At 49.1% G+C, this 11,947-nt stretch overlaps 1 long non-coding RNA gene across 1 annotated transcript; it reads left to right on the top strand.

Annotated features, from left to right (window-relative positions):
* The first annotated feature begins 247 nt into the window (after positions 1-247).
* Positions 248-11,564, top strand: LOC109282434 (uncharacterized). Its single transcript, XR_009454996.1, has 3 exons — positions 248-3,654; positions 5,074-5,175; positions 6,189-11,564. It is a non-coding gene; the product is annotated as an uncharacterized LOC109282434 (long non-coding RNA).
* The last annotated feature ends 383 nt before the right edge of the window (positions 11,565-11,947 follow it).

Here is an 11,947-nt window from a genome sequence, read left to right as displayed (position 1 = left end):
TGTGACTCGGTTTAGTTGACACCGTGGAAGGAGTCCGGAAGCAGGAGCTCACTCAATGCGGACAGAGTAATTTTTTTTTACAATGTTCACTTGAAAACTCGTTTGTGGCAATGGGCAACCTGAGTGACATGAGATAAGAAGGCAGCCAAATGGTGTCATTCATGTCTGGTGCTGGAATCACACATGTTCTTGACTGCAGGTTAGTGGCTGTGCATAGAGCACTCGTGTTCAGGGAATGAACTTAAAAAAGGAAGGGGAGGGGGAACCGCTGGACTTGGCAAGGAGGAGGTAAGGGGAGGAGCTAAACTATTTTTTAGCGAGTCCTATTAACATAATAGGTCCAGACCTATTAACATGGGTCCAGAGGAGAGCCACCCGCATGATTAGAGGTCAGAGGAACAGGCCTGACGAGGAGAGGCTGAGAGGCACGGGACTCTTCAGCCTGGAGAAGCACAGGCTCAGGGGTGACTTGGTGGCAGCACATAAGGGGTGTGCATTAGGAACTGGGAGAAGGTCTGTTCACCAGGACACCCCAAGGGAAGGCATAGCCTAACAGTCACAAACTGCTGGAAGACCGTTTTAGACCGGACATAAGGAAAAACTTCTTTACTGTCTGTGTCGACAAGAGACTGGACTAGAAGTGGTGCAAGCACCTACTCTAGATACGTTCAAGAAATGCTTGGATGCTCACCTTGCTGGGGTCCATCCGATGCTCTCGCGAGGTCCCTTCGAGGCCTAACGTGTATGAAATCTATGAAACAAATCCTAATTTCTGAAATCTCTTTGTTTTAGGAATAGTTTAGGGTGACCTTGACCAACCTTGACTGAAAACTACTTGACTTAGGTTGTTCCCACAACAAAGAAGTGGGCCTCTGATCACGGAGTAGCTCCATGCAACTCATGCAAAGACCAGCTGTGTGTGTTATCCACTCTACTACTGAGGGAAAAGAGCATTCAGCGGTTCTTTATCCGTTCCTGGCAGACATGGTCTTAAAGTAGCATCCCCTCCAGCTCCCTTGGATTCCCAAGCCGTTGACTTTATGGATCTGAAAGGAGCTGAATGTGTAGTGCATCCAGAGGGTTTCAACAGCAGCAGGCACCTGGGAGTATGAAATGGCAGGTTGCTGGGGAGAGCTTGGTGTTTCTCTGAAATAATGCCATGTGCTCTTGACTGTACCTTTGGGTTTCTTGACTGTTTCCACGATGCTCCTCTGAAATGAGCCAGGAATCCTAAGAGACGCCTGTGGTTGAGCCAGGAGGCATTCAGCTTCCATTGCTATTCCCAAACGGTGGCCACTGGGCACAGTCCTGCTGGGTGTAGAGTAGGCACTTGGACTAGGTGAAGCAGGCTGATCGCCGAAGTAGAAGTGCTGGGATGCAGCCAAAGGGAGGATAGAATGGGCCAAAAATACCGAGAGGAGAATAAATGGACTCGGATTGGATTTTTACTGCCATCACAAACCAAAGTTTTCCTCCTGCAGGAGCCCAGCTGTGGTTGCCAGTCAGGCTTTCAAAGCTTTAAAGCAGGTAGCCTGCATGGACCTGTGCAGCTGCTGGCGCTCACCTGGGTCCAGTGGGGCCTTGTCATGGCATCAGCGCTGCGAGGAAGGAAATGTTTCCTCCCTCGACGCAGTTTGCTCATGGAGTCTAAGCAAGGTGAACCTTATCTCGTGTGTGGGTCCTTAATTCAGGCCGTTCCTCCAGGCTTGAAATTTGCTAGCAGGAGCCAAAGCAGCCAGAGACGAGCTGCCTTTTAAAAGCGGGAGGAGAGAATAAGGATTAGAAAGCCCTTTGTAAGAAGACTCCCCGTGGAGACCGGTGTAGGGGCATAGATGGAGTCTCCCAGGCTATGCTGATGTTGGGGGCTGGCAAGTCCCCAGATGTGCCCCACCACCCTGAGCTCCCTATTCCCTGCTTGTGCAGACAGCCCAATGCTATCAGCCTCTCGCAGTCTGCAAACCTGCCTTTGTCCATTCGAGCTTTGCTCAGCAGCATCCTCCCTCCCACCCCCCCAAGAGACTCCAGCTTTGTCCTGGCTGTTGTGTCTTAAAATGGAGAAACCCAGCTCCTGCCAACAAGGGGAAATATCCTCAGCCTGTTTTTTCAGCCAGATATTCTGATTTAAAGGGCTAAGGCCTAGTATTTGCAATCCTCCACTGGATTGCTTGGGGATGCTCTTTAAAGTGGGGGCTTTACAAATGTATTTGCACCAGCAATGAATACCCAAAGGTCAGCTTATGCCCATAGCCCAGGGAATTAGATGGTTAATAAATTGCCGCCACAATATTGGTTAAGATCAAATTCAGACTCAGGTCTTCATCCTCAATGAAGCCTTGTGGCACTGCCACTCCGTTAACGCATGATGTTGTCTGTGAAGGTTTTAGAGTGAACAGTTGCTGTTTTAACTGGTATCTTTTTCAAATTAAAATTTCTATTGACATTAGCAATTCTTCACCACACCACTGCCATACCCTAGTGTAAGGTGAGTAGTTTGGAGGTAGAATTTTTGTAAGGACACAACATTGATCAGATCAACATTGACCTCCCACTCCGTGCCCCCTTCCTTCCCCCTCCACCCTGGTAGCAACGAAGGATATCTCTTGGGGAGGATGGAAAAAAGCCCAGAGTAAGTCCACATAAATAACAAGTCTTGCTACAATCTATGATGCCATTGACAGCACACTGATGCAGATTGGAACTTCCTCAGTGAACAAAACCATATTGAAGTGACTTTCGACAGTGTGAAGGATGTTGGAAATGAAAAGCTCAGCCTTGCTGAAAGCTGCCTTTTGCCTGGTAAGTGGGTACTTCCTAAGCACAGCAGCCTCTTGTCTCCATTTGAATTTTAACTTCTCCCTTTATGCAGTTTGCTTGTCAGACTTTGCAGGCTGAACTTTGAAAACTTGGCCAAGTCTCTTTAGACCTTTGTGTGTTGTGGGATGTCTACCTTATGTCAATGCTACACTGCAGTCACAGCTTCAGCCTCAATAATTATAAAATTAACATTCTCCCAATGCTGCTCTGACGACACGATGTGCACTCGGGCAGCTAACTCTTCATCTTCAAAGTGCCTTTGTGAAAATTGGTCTCTGCACTGTAACCACATCACCGTTTCAGACTCCTTTTTATTGTTCATGAGCTGACTCCTTTCAGGACTTGCACACCTCTCGATTTGCAATGATCTCTCAATTTGAAGTACACTTCTCAATTTGCAATGATCAACAAAGGGATTTTTCCCCCCCCCCACGTTTCCAGAATTGGATGGGGTGGTGCATCTTTTCAGAGGAGTATTGCCTCCGCTGGTATGTCTGTGGAGCAAACCACAGTTGCGAGTGTAGCATGATGGCTTCAGTTATCTACTACAGGAAGGAATAGGAGAAAAGACCCAAAACAATGAGCTTTTGACTTGTGCAATCAGAGTGTGAACTCTCTAGGGTCCTCAGGTCCACATTCAAGTTGCTGATATGCTAACGCCAGTGTTGTTCCCTCTGCTACCCTAGTTGTACATGCTGGTTACATGAAGGGTCTGACTGTTGCCTCTTGCCCCCCAAGCAGGAAAATACAGGCCAGCCCAAGAGCGGCAGGTCTTCCTGGGCCTGTGGCCCATTAGCTTTGCTTGATCACCCCACAGGTCTCACCTGGCTGATGGCTGCTGTATCCTTTTTGTTCAGTTGTTACCCTGTTGATTGAATCGGTGACACACAGGCACAGGGCCCCACTGTCTACTCTAGAAACCTGCAAAGGCACCGAGCCCTTTGGGAGCTCCCCTGCTGTGTTTGCAACCATGGGCACGTTGAACTGGTTGTGGATGACAAACCCATCCCGTTTCCCTTGATTTCCACCAGAGGGGACTCTCTTCCTACCTGGAAACTGTGTTTAGAGGCCAAAGCGGTCCACTAGTGCTAGCAGCTTGCTTGTGCCTCTCTCCCTGCCCCAGTGCTTGACTTGGAGTTCAGATCGGCTGCTGTGCTATTTATTTCCCCCTTATTGCTGTGGATCTTGTGGGGGGTGAATCTCCCTTCTCTCCAGCTGAGCTCTTGCATCTTACTAGGTGAAGCCGGTTTCCAGGCTTAAATAATGTGGTGCGTGTTTGGCACGCGAGAGTTATCTTCATTTCCTCCCATGCTCCTCAGCCTCTCGTACACAGTGGTGGGCCCCATTTCTGGCAAGCAAAGTGCAAGGCTAATTACACTATCGTTAGTGTGTTCTTGTGACATCATAAAATAGGCCAGGACTACCAATGCCAAGCGATTATTTCTGTTTCCAAAGTGTCTGGATCTCTCCTATGTCTGCAGAAGACTTGGCTTCGCAAGCAGAGGCAGCCCTCATCAGACGTGCATCAAGGAGCTCAGAGAGGTCCAGTGACACGAGGGGCGAGCGCTGGGCTGCGAATCAGTTGGGAGTCTGCTACTTGCCAGATACAGGAGGTCTTGGGCAAGTCACTTAGTGCCTCTGGGGCTTTCTTTGTCCTGCCTCTAGTCTGTCAGCAGTTGAGAGCGGGGGCTCTGTGTGTGCATGTGCTCTGCCCAACACACTGGAGCCCTGATCTTGGCTGGGGACTCTGGCTGCATCATAATAAGAATAAATTGGCTCAAGGAAGAGGTTGCGACTTCCCCCTACCTTGCCATAATCACATTTTTCTGCATGGGCAGCACAATTCACACTCAGTCAATGGGACATCTCTGCCTCCCCGGTCCCCTTTCCTTGCAATTAACCCTTGTGCTGTAAAAATAATAGCTGCCATCTCTGCTGCAGGATCTGCAGGGACATGCCATATTCCAGGGGATGCATGAAGGTGGCGAATGCAGATGGGGGTGGGTCGGTGTGTTTAGGGCTCTGGGAGAGGTGCATTTTGTTGTCACCATCATTGCCTCTTGCTGAGGGGGCAGGAGTGGAGTGTGCTATGGTGACAGCCCACTTGGCCCTCTCCTATGATACTGTGACCTCCTGCACAAACCCCAATTTTGCCTTAGTGTAGCCAAGTCATCCTTACAATCACCATGCTCCCTGTCTGGTGCTGCACTTCTGGAAATGCTTTTTATCATGAAGATCTTCCTTAATCTGGATCTGCAGGACCTCTGAAACAGATGCACTCACTTTCTCATGGAGTGCCCCACTTGGTTTAAGGAGCAGTTTCCATTTTGATGCGTGTGAACACAACACTCTTACACAGGGGTAAGTCATGCTGGTGTCCAGAGTGAGCATATAAATTAACCAGCTCTCCAGAAGTAACTGCTTTCAGTAGGCCTTGGGTGGTGGGGAGCTGGAAATAGCCTATTTTCTATGGGCAAAGGGCTCTCCCAGGATGACACTAGCTAGTACACCGCAGAGATGGGAGTATAACTTTACCTTGGAACCAGTGCAAAGCTGTAGACCATGTGTCCATTCTGACCCGTGTTATTTGACTGCATATGGCTGGCAGTACTGTTTCCACAAAAGAAAGCACTATCTGTTGAGCTAACTTTGCCTGTGCCTCACCACTGCCTTCAGCAGGGCCCAATACATACAGGGCGTGTCTACATGTGTGTTTACTGCACATTCAATTTACTGCGCAGTAAGTGGATTTAGGCTGGCATCTATACATGCAGGCATTAAAGCGTAGTAATTCTGTGTGTGGACCGACATGGGACTAACTTTAGTGTTACTGTGCAGTAAGGTGTCTACATGTGCATTACTGTGCAGTAACTAATTGGGTGTACATTTGATATGCAGGTATCAAATTTGCGACCAAGTTGGTGTGAAGTGCCATATTTACTGTGCAGTACGGGTGCACGCCTCTACTGTACAGTCATTCTCCTTTATTGCACAGTAAATGTGCACATATAGATGCACCCACAGTGTTATTCTCGTGACAAAATGGGAGCCAGTCAATGTCAGGAGAGTCTAGCCTTAGATTTCTCACTAGTTAATAAGGAACTGTTGAAGAGCAGGTTGGTGTCTGTCAGCACCATGCAATCAATCTTCCCCACCTCTCTGGGCCTTGAGAAACACCCTGTCTAGTCTTCTGGAGCCTGAGCCAGATTAATCCGGGTACTGGGACAACTTTGTCCTACAATCCCAATGCAAACCCATCTTCAATTTAATCATGTCATGAGACGGTGCCCTGGGGTCAGTGGGTTTCATGGGTGAGTTTTAGGGCTAAGCACTCTGCTGTCCCTGCAGACGTGGGCCTCTATTTTTTTTTCTAGTCCGGAGTGGCAATGCAGAAACCAGTGGGTTAAACTGCCAACAGCTGCAAGACTGGATCAGGAACAACACAGCCAAGTATAAACCTCTCTGGAAAAAGGTTGGGAGAGGGGGTGGTTTGTGAACAATGCCCTGCTTTCTATCAGCCCTTCCTGCTGGCCTGGCTCCAGAACAGGTTAAACATAGACTATATGAGACAAAGCACTGTATCTAAGGAGTATGGCCTCCGGCAAAAACAGTTTGCTATTGGCTGGTGAGGGGTGGCCTCGGGGATCCGATTGTGCCGGTTTTGGCTGGGAAGAAGAACACTTATTGCTAATCTGAATAGAATATGGTGGAGAAATAATGAACGGCGATTGCTAGAGCCAGCTGGGAGCGTGGCAATAACTTAACGTCATTGCACAGCCAGCCCCCTTAGCCCGCTTCCAAACAAGTCGACAGCTCCCTTGTCCTGACATTTACCTGGATTAGGCACAATTTCTTTCACTGATGGCTGTTAACCTCTGTCAAAGGTGGTGCTAGTGGACTGCAGTAGAGGATCTGTCGTGGTCTCTTCCAGCTCTGCCTTCCTCGGGGGCGTTAAGCGTTGGCTGGAGCCAAGGTTGGGTTTCACGAGGCTGTGCCAATGCTCCTGCTGGGACTTAAAGCCAGAGGTTGCAGCATAAACAGCTTTATCCTTCCACTTAGGGCCAGATTGACTGTTTGGGGTCAGGAAGGAATTTTATCCCATGGTGAGATTGGAGAGTTGTGAGCTTAGAAACAAGAGATCCAGTTTGCCGGTGGGCCTCTAATGAGCTACCTTAGTTGGTAGTCCTCCAGCGCAGGAAAACTTCAGAGGACTTCCTCTGGAGAGGAAACCTAAATGAGGCATGCTGGGGTATGCATGTGCATGATACCCTAGCATTGCAAAATAATGCTTGCCCTATCTGTTCAATGCCCTCTCCTCTATGCAACTAACTGGCAGCTAATTAAGCCTCACCACATCTCAGCATGTGGGAGAAGGAGGTTGGGAAGGCAGAAATGGGCATCATTTTCAGCTATCTCTGGATAGCTGTAGGATAGCAGATGTCTGGGGGTCGGACTCGATGATCTATTGAGGTCCCTTCCGACCTTAACATCTATGAATCTGTGTAGGGTGGAGTTGATCACCGGCTTGGTGATGCCCTGCAATGTTATCTCAGGCTTTCAAGAGATGCTGCTGCAGTAAATGCATGCTTGGGGGGGAGGGAAAAAAAAGGTAACGCTGTGACTTCTGGGCATGTTTGGCTCTGAGATGGGGCATTACTATCCCTGCTTTTATAGGGAGAGTGAAAAGCAGTGGCTTCCTAAGGGATATGTATAAAAATGTGTGCGTCTCAGTGGGCAGGCAGCAGGGAGCTTGCCTGATTAGAGGGATTGGGTGCAACTGCACGAGGAACTGAGCAGCTAACTTGGAGTACTGACCCTTAGCAAATGTAACCATGGGGAATTTGGCCTGAGTCCTTATTGGAAAGGCAGCAACTTTCACCAGGTCTGGCCCCATTGGGGGGAGACAGGTGGATAGTAGTCCTGGGGTGGAGCTGGCTCCCTTGTGTAGACAACACTGTGTGGCCTCCCTTTGCATTGAGCTGGTGCCCAGCAGCACCCCTTGGAGTCCTTGTAGAAACTGTGCTTTATGAGCTGAGACCTTGAATCACTTGTTGGCAACTCCTGCTTGTTTTAGTAGCTTAAGCAAGACTAATTTAGGTGAGGATATGTACAGAGCCAAGAAACCTTTCTTCTTCACATGCCATGATGGAAGAGGTTAGCAGCACTTTCAGCTGCTACTAGGCCAGCGAATCATTCTTGCTTAGATGTGGGAGCTCGTTCTGAAATGGTTTCCTTTGGAATTTGTATTTTTTGGAAGAAGCTTAGAATGAAGTAAAAATTAAAAAACAAAACAAAAACACTAGCTCAATTGTATAAACTGGAGTGAAGAATAGCCCCTTCCCCCATTAGCACCACAGTCGGGGGGCAGGTTCCAGTCTGAATCAAAGCTGCTTTGCAAACAAAACCTCAGTGTGTAAAACTGATTACAAGGAGATAGGAAGGGACATTCCTAATTGCTGAGTGAGCCGGTTCTGTGACTTGGTTATACAGGATCGCAGGAAAGTTGGGCTGAAAGGGATCTCAAGGGGTCGCATCTAGTCTAGCCCCTTGCTCGTGGCAGGATCATCCAAGCGTCTGTCTGTCTAACCTGCTTCTGAAGACCTCCAAGGATGGAGATGCCACCACCTCTCTGGGTTGCCTCTACCCATACTGAGCCACCCTTACACTTGTTCAATGAGAGCCCTAAATACCTGCATGGCACTGGAAAGTCCCAGCCATTGCAATAGGAATGGAAATTGTAAGCAGATGCCATGAAAGGCACCAGTGAGGGCCTTCTGCTGGGCTCCAGCCCTCCATCAGCAGCATCTGCCTGCAGACAAGGGGTGTCTGTGTTTCCCCAGGTTTACGATGTGGTGCAATCAGCAGGGCAGAGACGAGGCCAGGATGCACCCTGTGGTGCTTAGAGATGTATAAAGGGCCTTTTTGAGACAGTCGAATGCTGCAGCTTATTTGCCTTGGACCGGAGCAGCCTGACTACAGGAGAGTTGTTCAGCTGGCCGGGTTCACTGCTGCATTAGCATCAAGGGCACCATCGCTTCCCCGCGGTTGGAGAAGGGACTGGCCAGACGTGGCCGTTTCATGACTGGGAGGTTGCTGTGTATAGCTGTTCTTCTGCATGGCTGGAAATCTCCTGTTTTGCTCCTCTGTGCTCACCATTGGGTGACTATGGGTAGGGTCTGGAGGCAAATGAGGGTGCATGGCATGATTCCTCATAGCAGCCTGGATTCAGCTCATGCTTGCATCCCACTACCTTCTTGTCTCGCGCTCCCATTTGAGATCCAGCCCCTCTGCACAAATCCGAGTCGGCCAGGGGCTGTGGGGCCCTGCTTTCCAGAGAGCCCCTGGGGGCTTCCTCCCCGAGTCCTGTCTAACACCCGCAGCATTACAAGCGAGCTGCCCAGCAGCTGCAAGCTTGTCTGCCGAGATTCGGTGACAGTTGGGGAGGATTACACTAATGCCTCTTGTTGGGAAAGACCGTGGAGGAATGGGGCGCAGCGGATAAGCTGGGCAGTGACAGGAGCTGGTGTCCAGGGGAGGCTCCTGCTCTACTCAGATGCCATTTCCTGACCACAAGCCATGGGTAGTGATTTAATACACAAGCTCCTTCGGGGCTGCCAAGGGCTTGTGGTTCCCCTGGCTGGTTTGCTGCAGACAGCACACACAGCTCCCCTTGTGAGTTCAGATCTGCCTCTTCGAGCATCCCACGGGCTGGCTGCAGTGCTCACCGGAGCTTGCTTTATAGCACGATTGAAATGTCTAGTTGGGAGGAGCCTTGTGGGTCCCCGAATCCAGACCTCTGCTACCCCAGGCAACCAGATCATTGAATCCCTTCCCTAAACCTATCATCTCTCACCTTAAAACACATTGCCTCAAATGGTTTTATGAACTGTCCCAGAGCCTCACTTTTCTGATGCTTAGAAACCTAGTTTCCACCTAAATATATTTATGGCCAGTTTATACCAAGTTGTTCAGACTGGTATGGACTTGGGGAGGGGGTTGCCTTCCTCTGTAGTGGGGGCATCGCCCTCTACCCAGTCTTTTAAGTATATATTAACAACCTTTCATAGAAGCAGCATGTTCACTTTCACATTCAGCTTCACTAGGTCTTTTCCATCCCTGGAAGGTGTTTTATATAAAAGCAATCCTATCCTTTCTCAGCCTTCCAAAAGGGGCATTAGTTCCATTTTAGGGATGGCAAAACTGAGACCAGCGTGCAAAGCAATTTGTGCCGGGCTCCACTGTGGAGTTGTTGCTAGTTCAGCTCATGTAGGATGAAACCAAAGCTAGCCATGCAGCGATGAGTAACTCAGTGGTGGTTTCCAATCTCATATTTTTCCTACCTGTGTCTTGTCCCGTTCATCTAGAAAGACCCTCACTGCAGCATTCAGACCTGCATTCCCGCTGCACAATGGGAATTGTTTCTGGTGATCCCATTCAAAGCCATGCAAACCAGATGAAGGGCCTGACCTGCAAACTTCAGCCTGTGTGAGGGCTGGAGCTGAGTTTAATGACCTAATTGAAATGCATCTCCATCCATCAAAGCCACAGGCCTGGTCCTCTGGTTTGGGGGTACCATTTAGCTCATTTTTGTACGGTGAACCGCTGCTTAAGCTGACCTAATTAAACATGGCATCTGGTTTATTGCTGCTGCTTTATTAGGCTTTTAATTGAAGCAAATCTCCCTAGCTGGCATGGCTTCTTCCCTTGGCCCCTTCCTCACTCTTCCCTGCATTTGCTTTGCAAGTTTTCCTTGCTCCATGTACTTCTTTTTTTTCCTCATCTCTGCCAGCAATATTTTTCACTCCCAATTGAGTTGATGGGAATATAGCAGTGTGTGTGTGTTCAAGTCAGTGATAAACTTAATTAATCAGCTCCTGATGCTAGTTCCCCTGCCCCTTGCAGACAGACAGTATTGCATCTATGTCCACTCCAGACCCCAGGGAAAATGGGACTTTAGTGATGGAAGAGACCAGCAGCAGCTGACATGGAAACCATCCCTGGGACCCAATGGCCAACAAGTAGCAGGACCGTACAGGTGTGTGTGCTGGCTCAGACCCACCTGTTGCCAGTCAGGGCTTGATTGTATGTGTGCTCCACTTCAGTGGGGTTTTTCATGTGTGTAAAATTAGGCTTGTGCATAAATCCTTGCACCTAACTTGCACCTAACTCCATTGGACACCTAATTACCTTTGTGGGTCCAGGCCTTGGTTGCTTGTTATCAAGACCTACAAACACAGAGCCCAGGTAACTCCATGTTTGACTGCTCAAAGCATTATTTCGACTCTTTGTTCCAAGTGTGAGTGACTGCTCTCGGTGTGAAGAAATGCCTCGTGAGCTGGGACCGTGGGCTTCAGGACTAGTTCAAGGGTAGTGGCTGACTCTAAGCTCACTACTGAACTAAGTTGTTCTGCCCCAGATGATCGCACCTCCTATAATAAGCTGGATAAGGATTACACACTTAATCAATGGGAATGCCATTTACTTATGTCATTGCTCGGTTTGCCCCTCAAGGCACCTCCCCATGCCTCAGATGTCTAAAAGAGGGCACTGACATAGAAGTGACCATGTCCTGTTAATTTAAACCCTGTCCATATTCCTTAGAAGAGGACAATCCCAAATGAATGAGCCACCTTACGGGCAGAAGTACACAGCATGAGACCCCCCTAAAGCTTTGTGAGATGCTTTGGGGCATCACGAGACCCCTAAAGCTTTGTGAGATGCTTTGGGGCATCACGAGACCCCCCTAAAGCTTTGTGAGATGCTTTGGGGCACCACGAGACCCCCCTAAAGCTTTGTGAGATGCTTTGGGGCACCACGAGACCCCCTAAAGCTTTGTGAGATGCTTTGGGGCATCACGAGACCCCCCTAAAGCTTTGTGAGATGCTTTGGGGCATCACGAGACCCCCCTAAAGCTTTGTGAGATGCTTTTGGGGCATCACGAGACCCCCCTAAAGCTTTGTGAGATGCTTTTGGGGCATCACGAGACCCCCCTAAAGCTTTGTGAGATGCTTTTGGGGCATCACGAGACCCCCTAAAGCTTTGTGAGATGCTTTGGGGTAAGGGGGAGGAGCAGCGACGGCCCTCTGGATGCCAAATCCAACTTTAAACCTCAGCCTTATCGGAGCCAAGAGAG

This window comes from Alligator mississippiensis, chromosome 9 (genome assembly GCF_030867095.1).
Source record: "Alligator mississippiensis isolate rAllMis1 chromosome 9, rAllMis1, whole genome shotgun sequence".
Lineage (NCBI taxonomy): Eukaryota > Metazoa > Chordata > Crocodylia > Alligatoridae > Alligator > Alligator mississippiensis.
The sequence above is the reverse complement of the archived record's forward strand: the minus strand, read 5'-3'. Positions and strand labels throughout refer to the sequence as shown.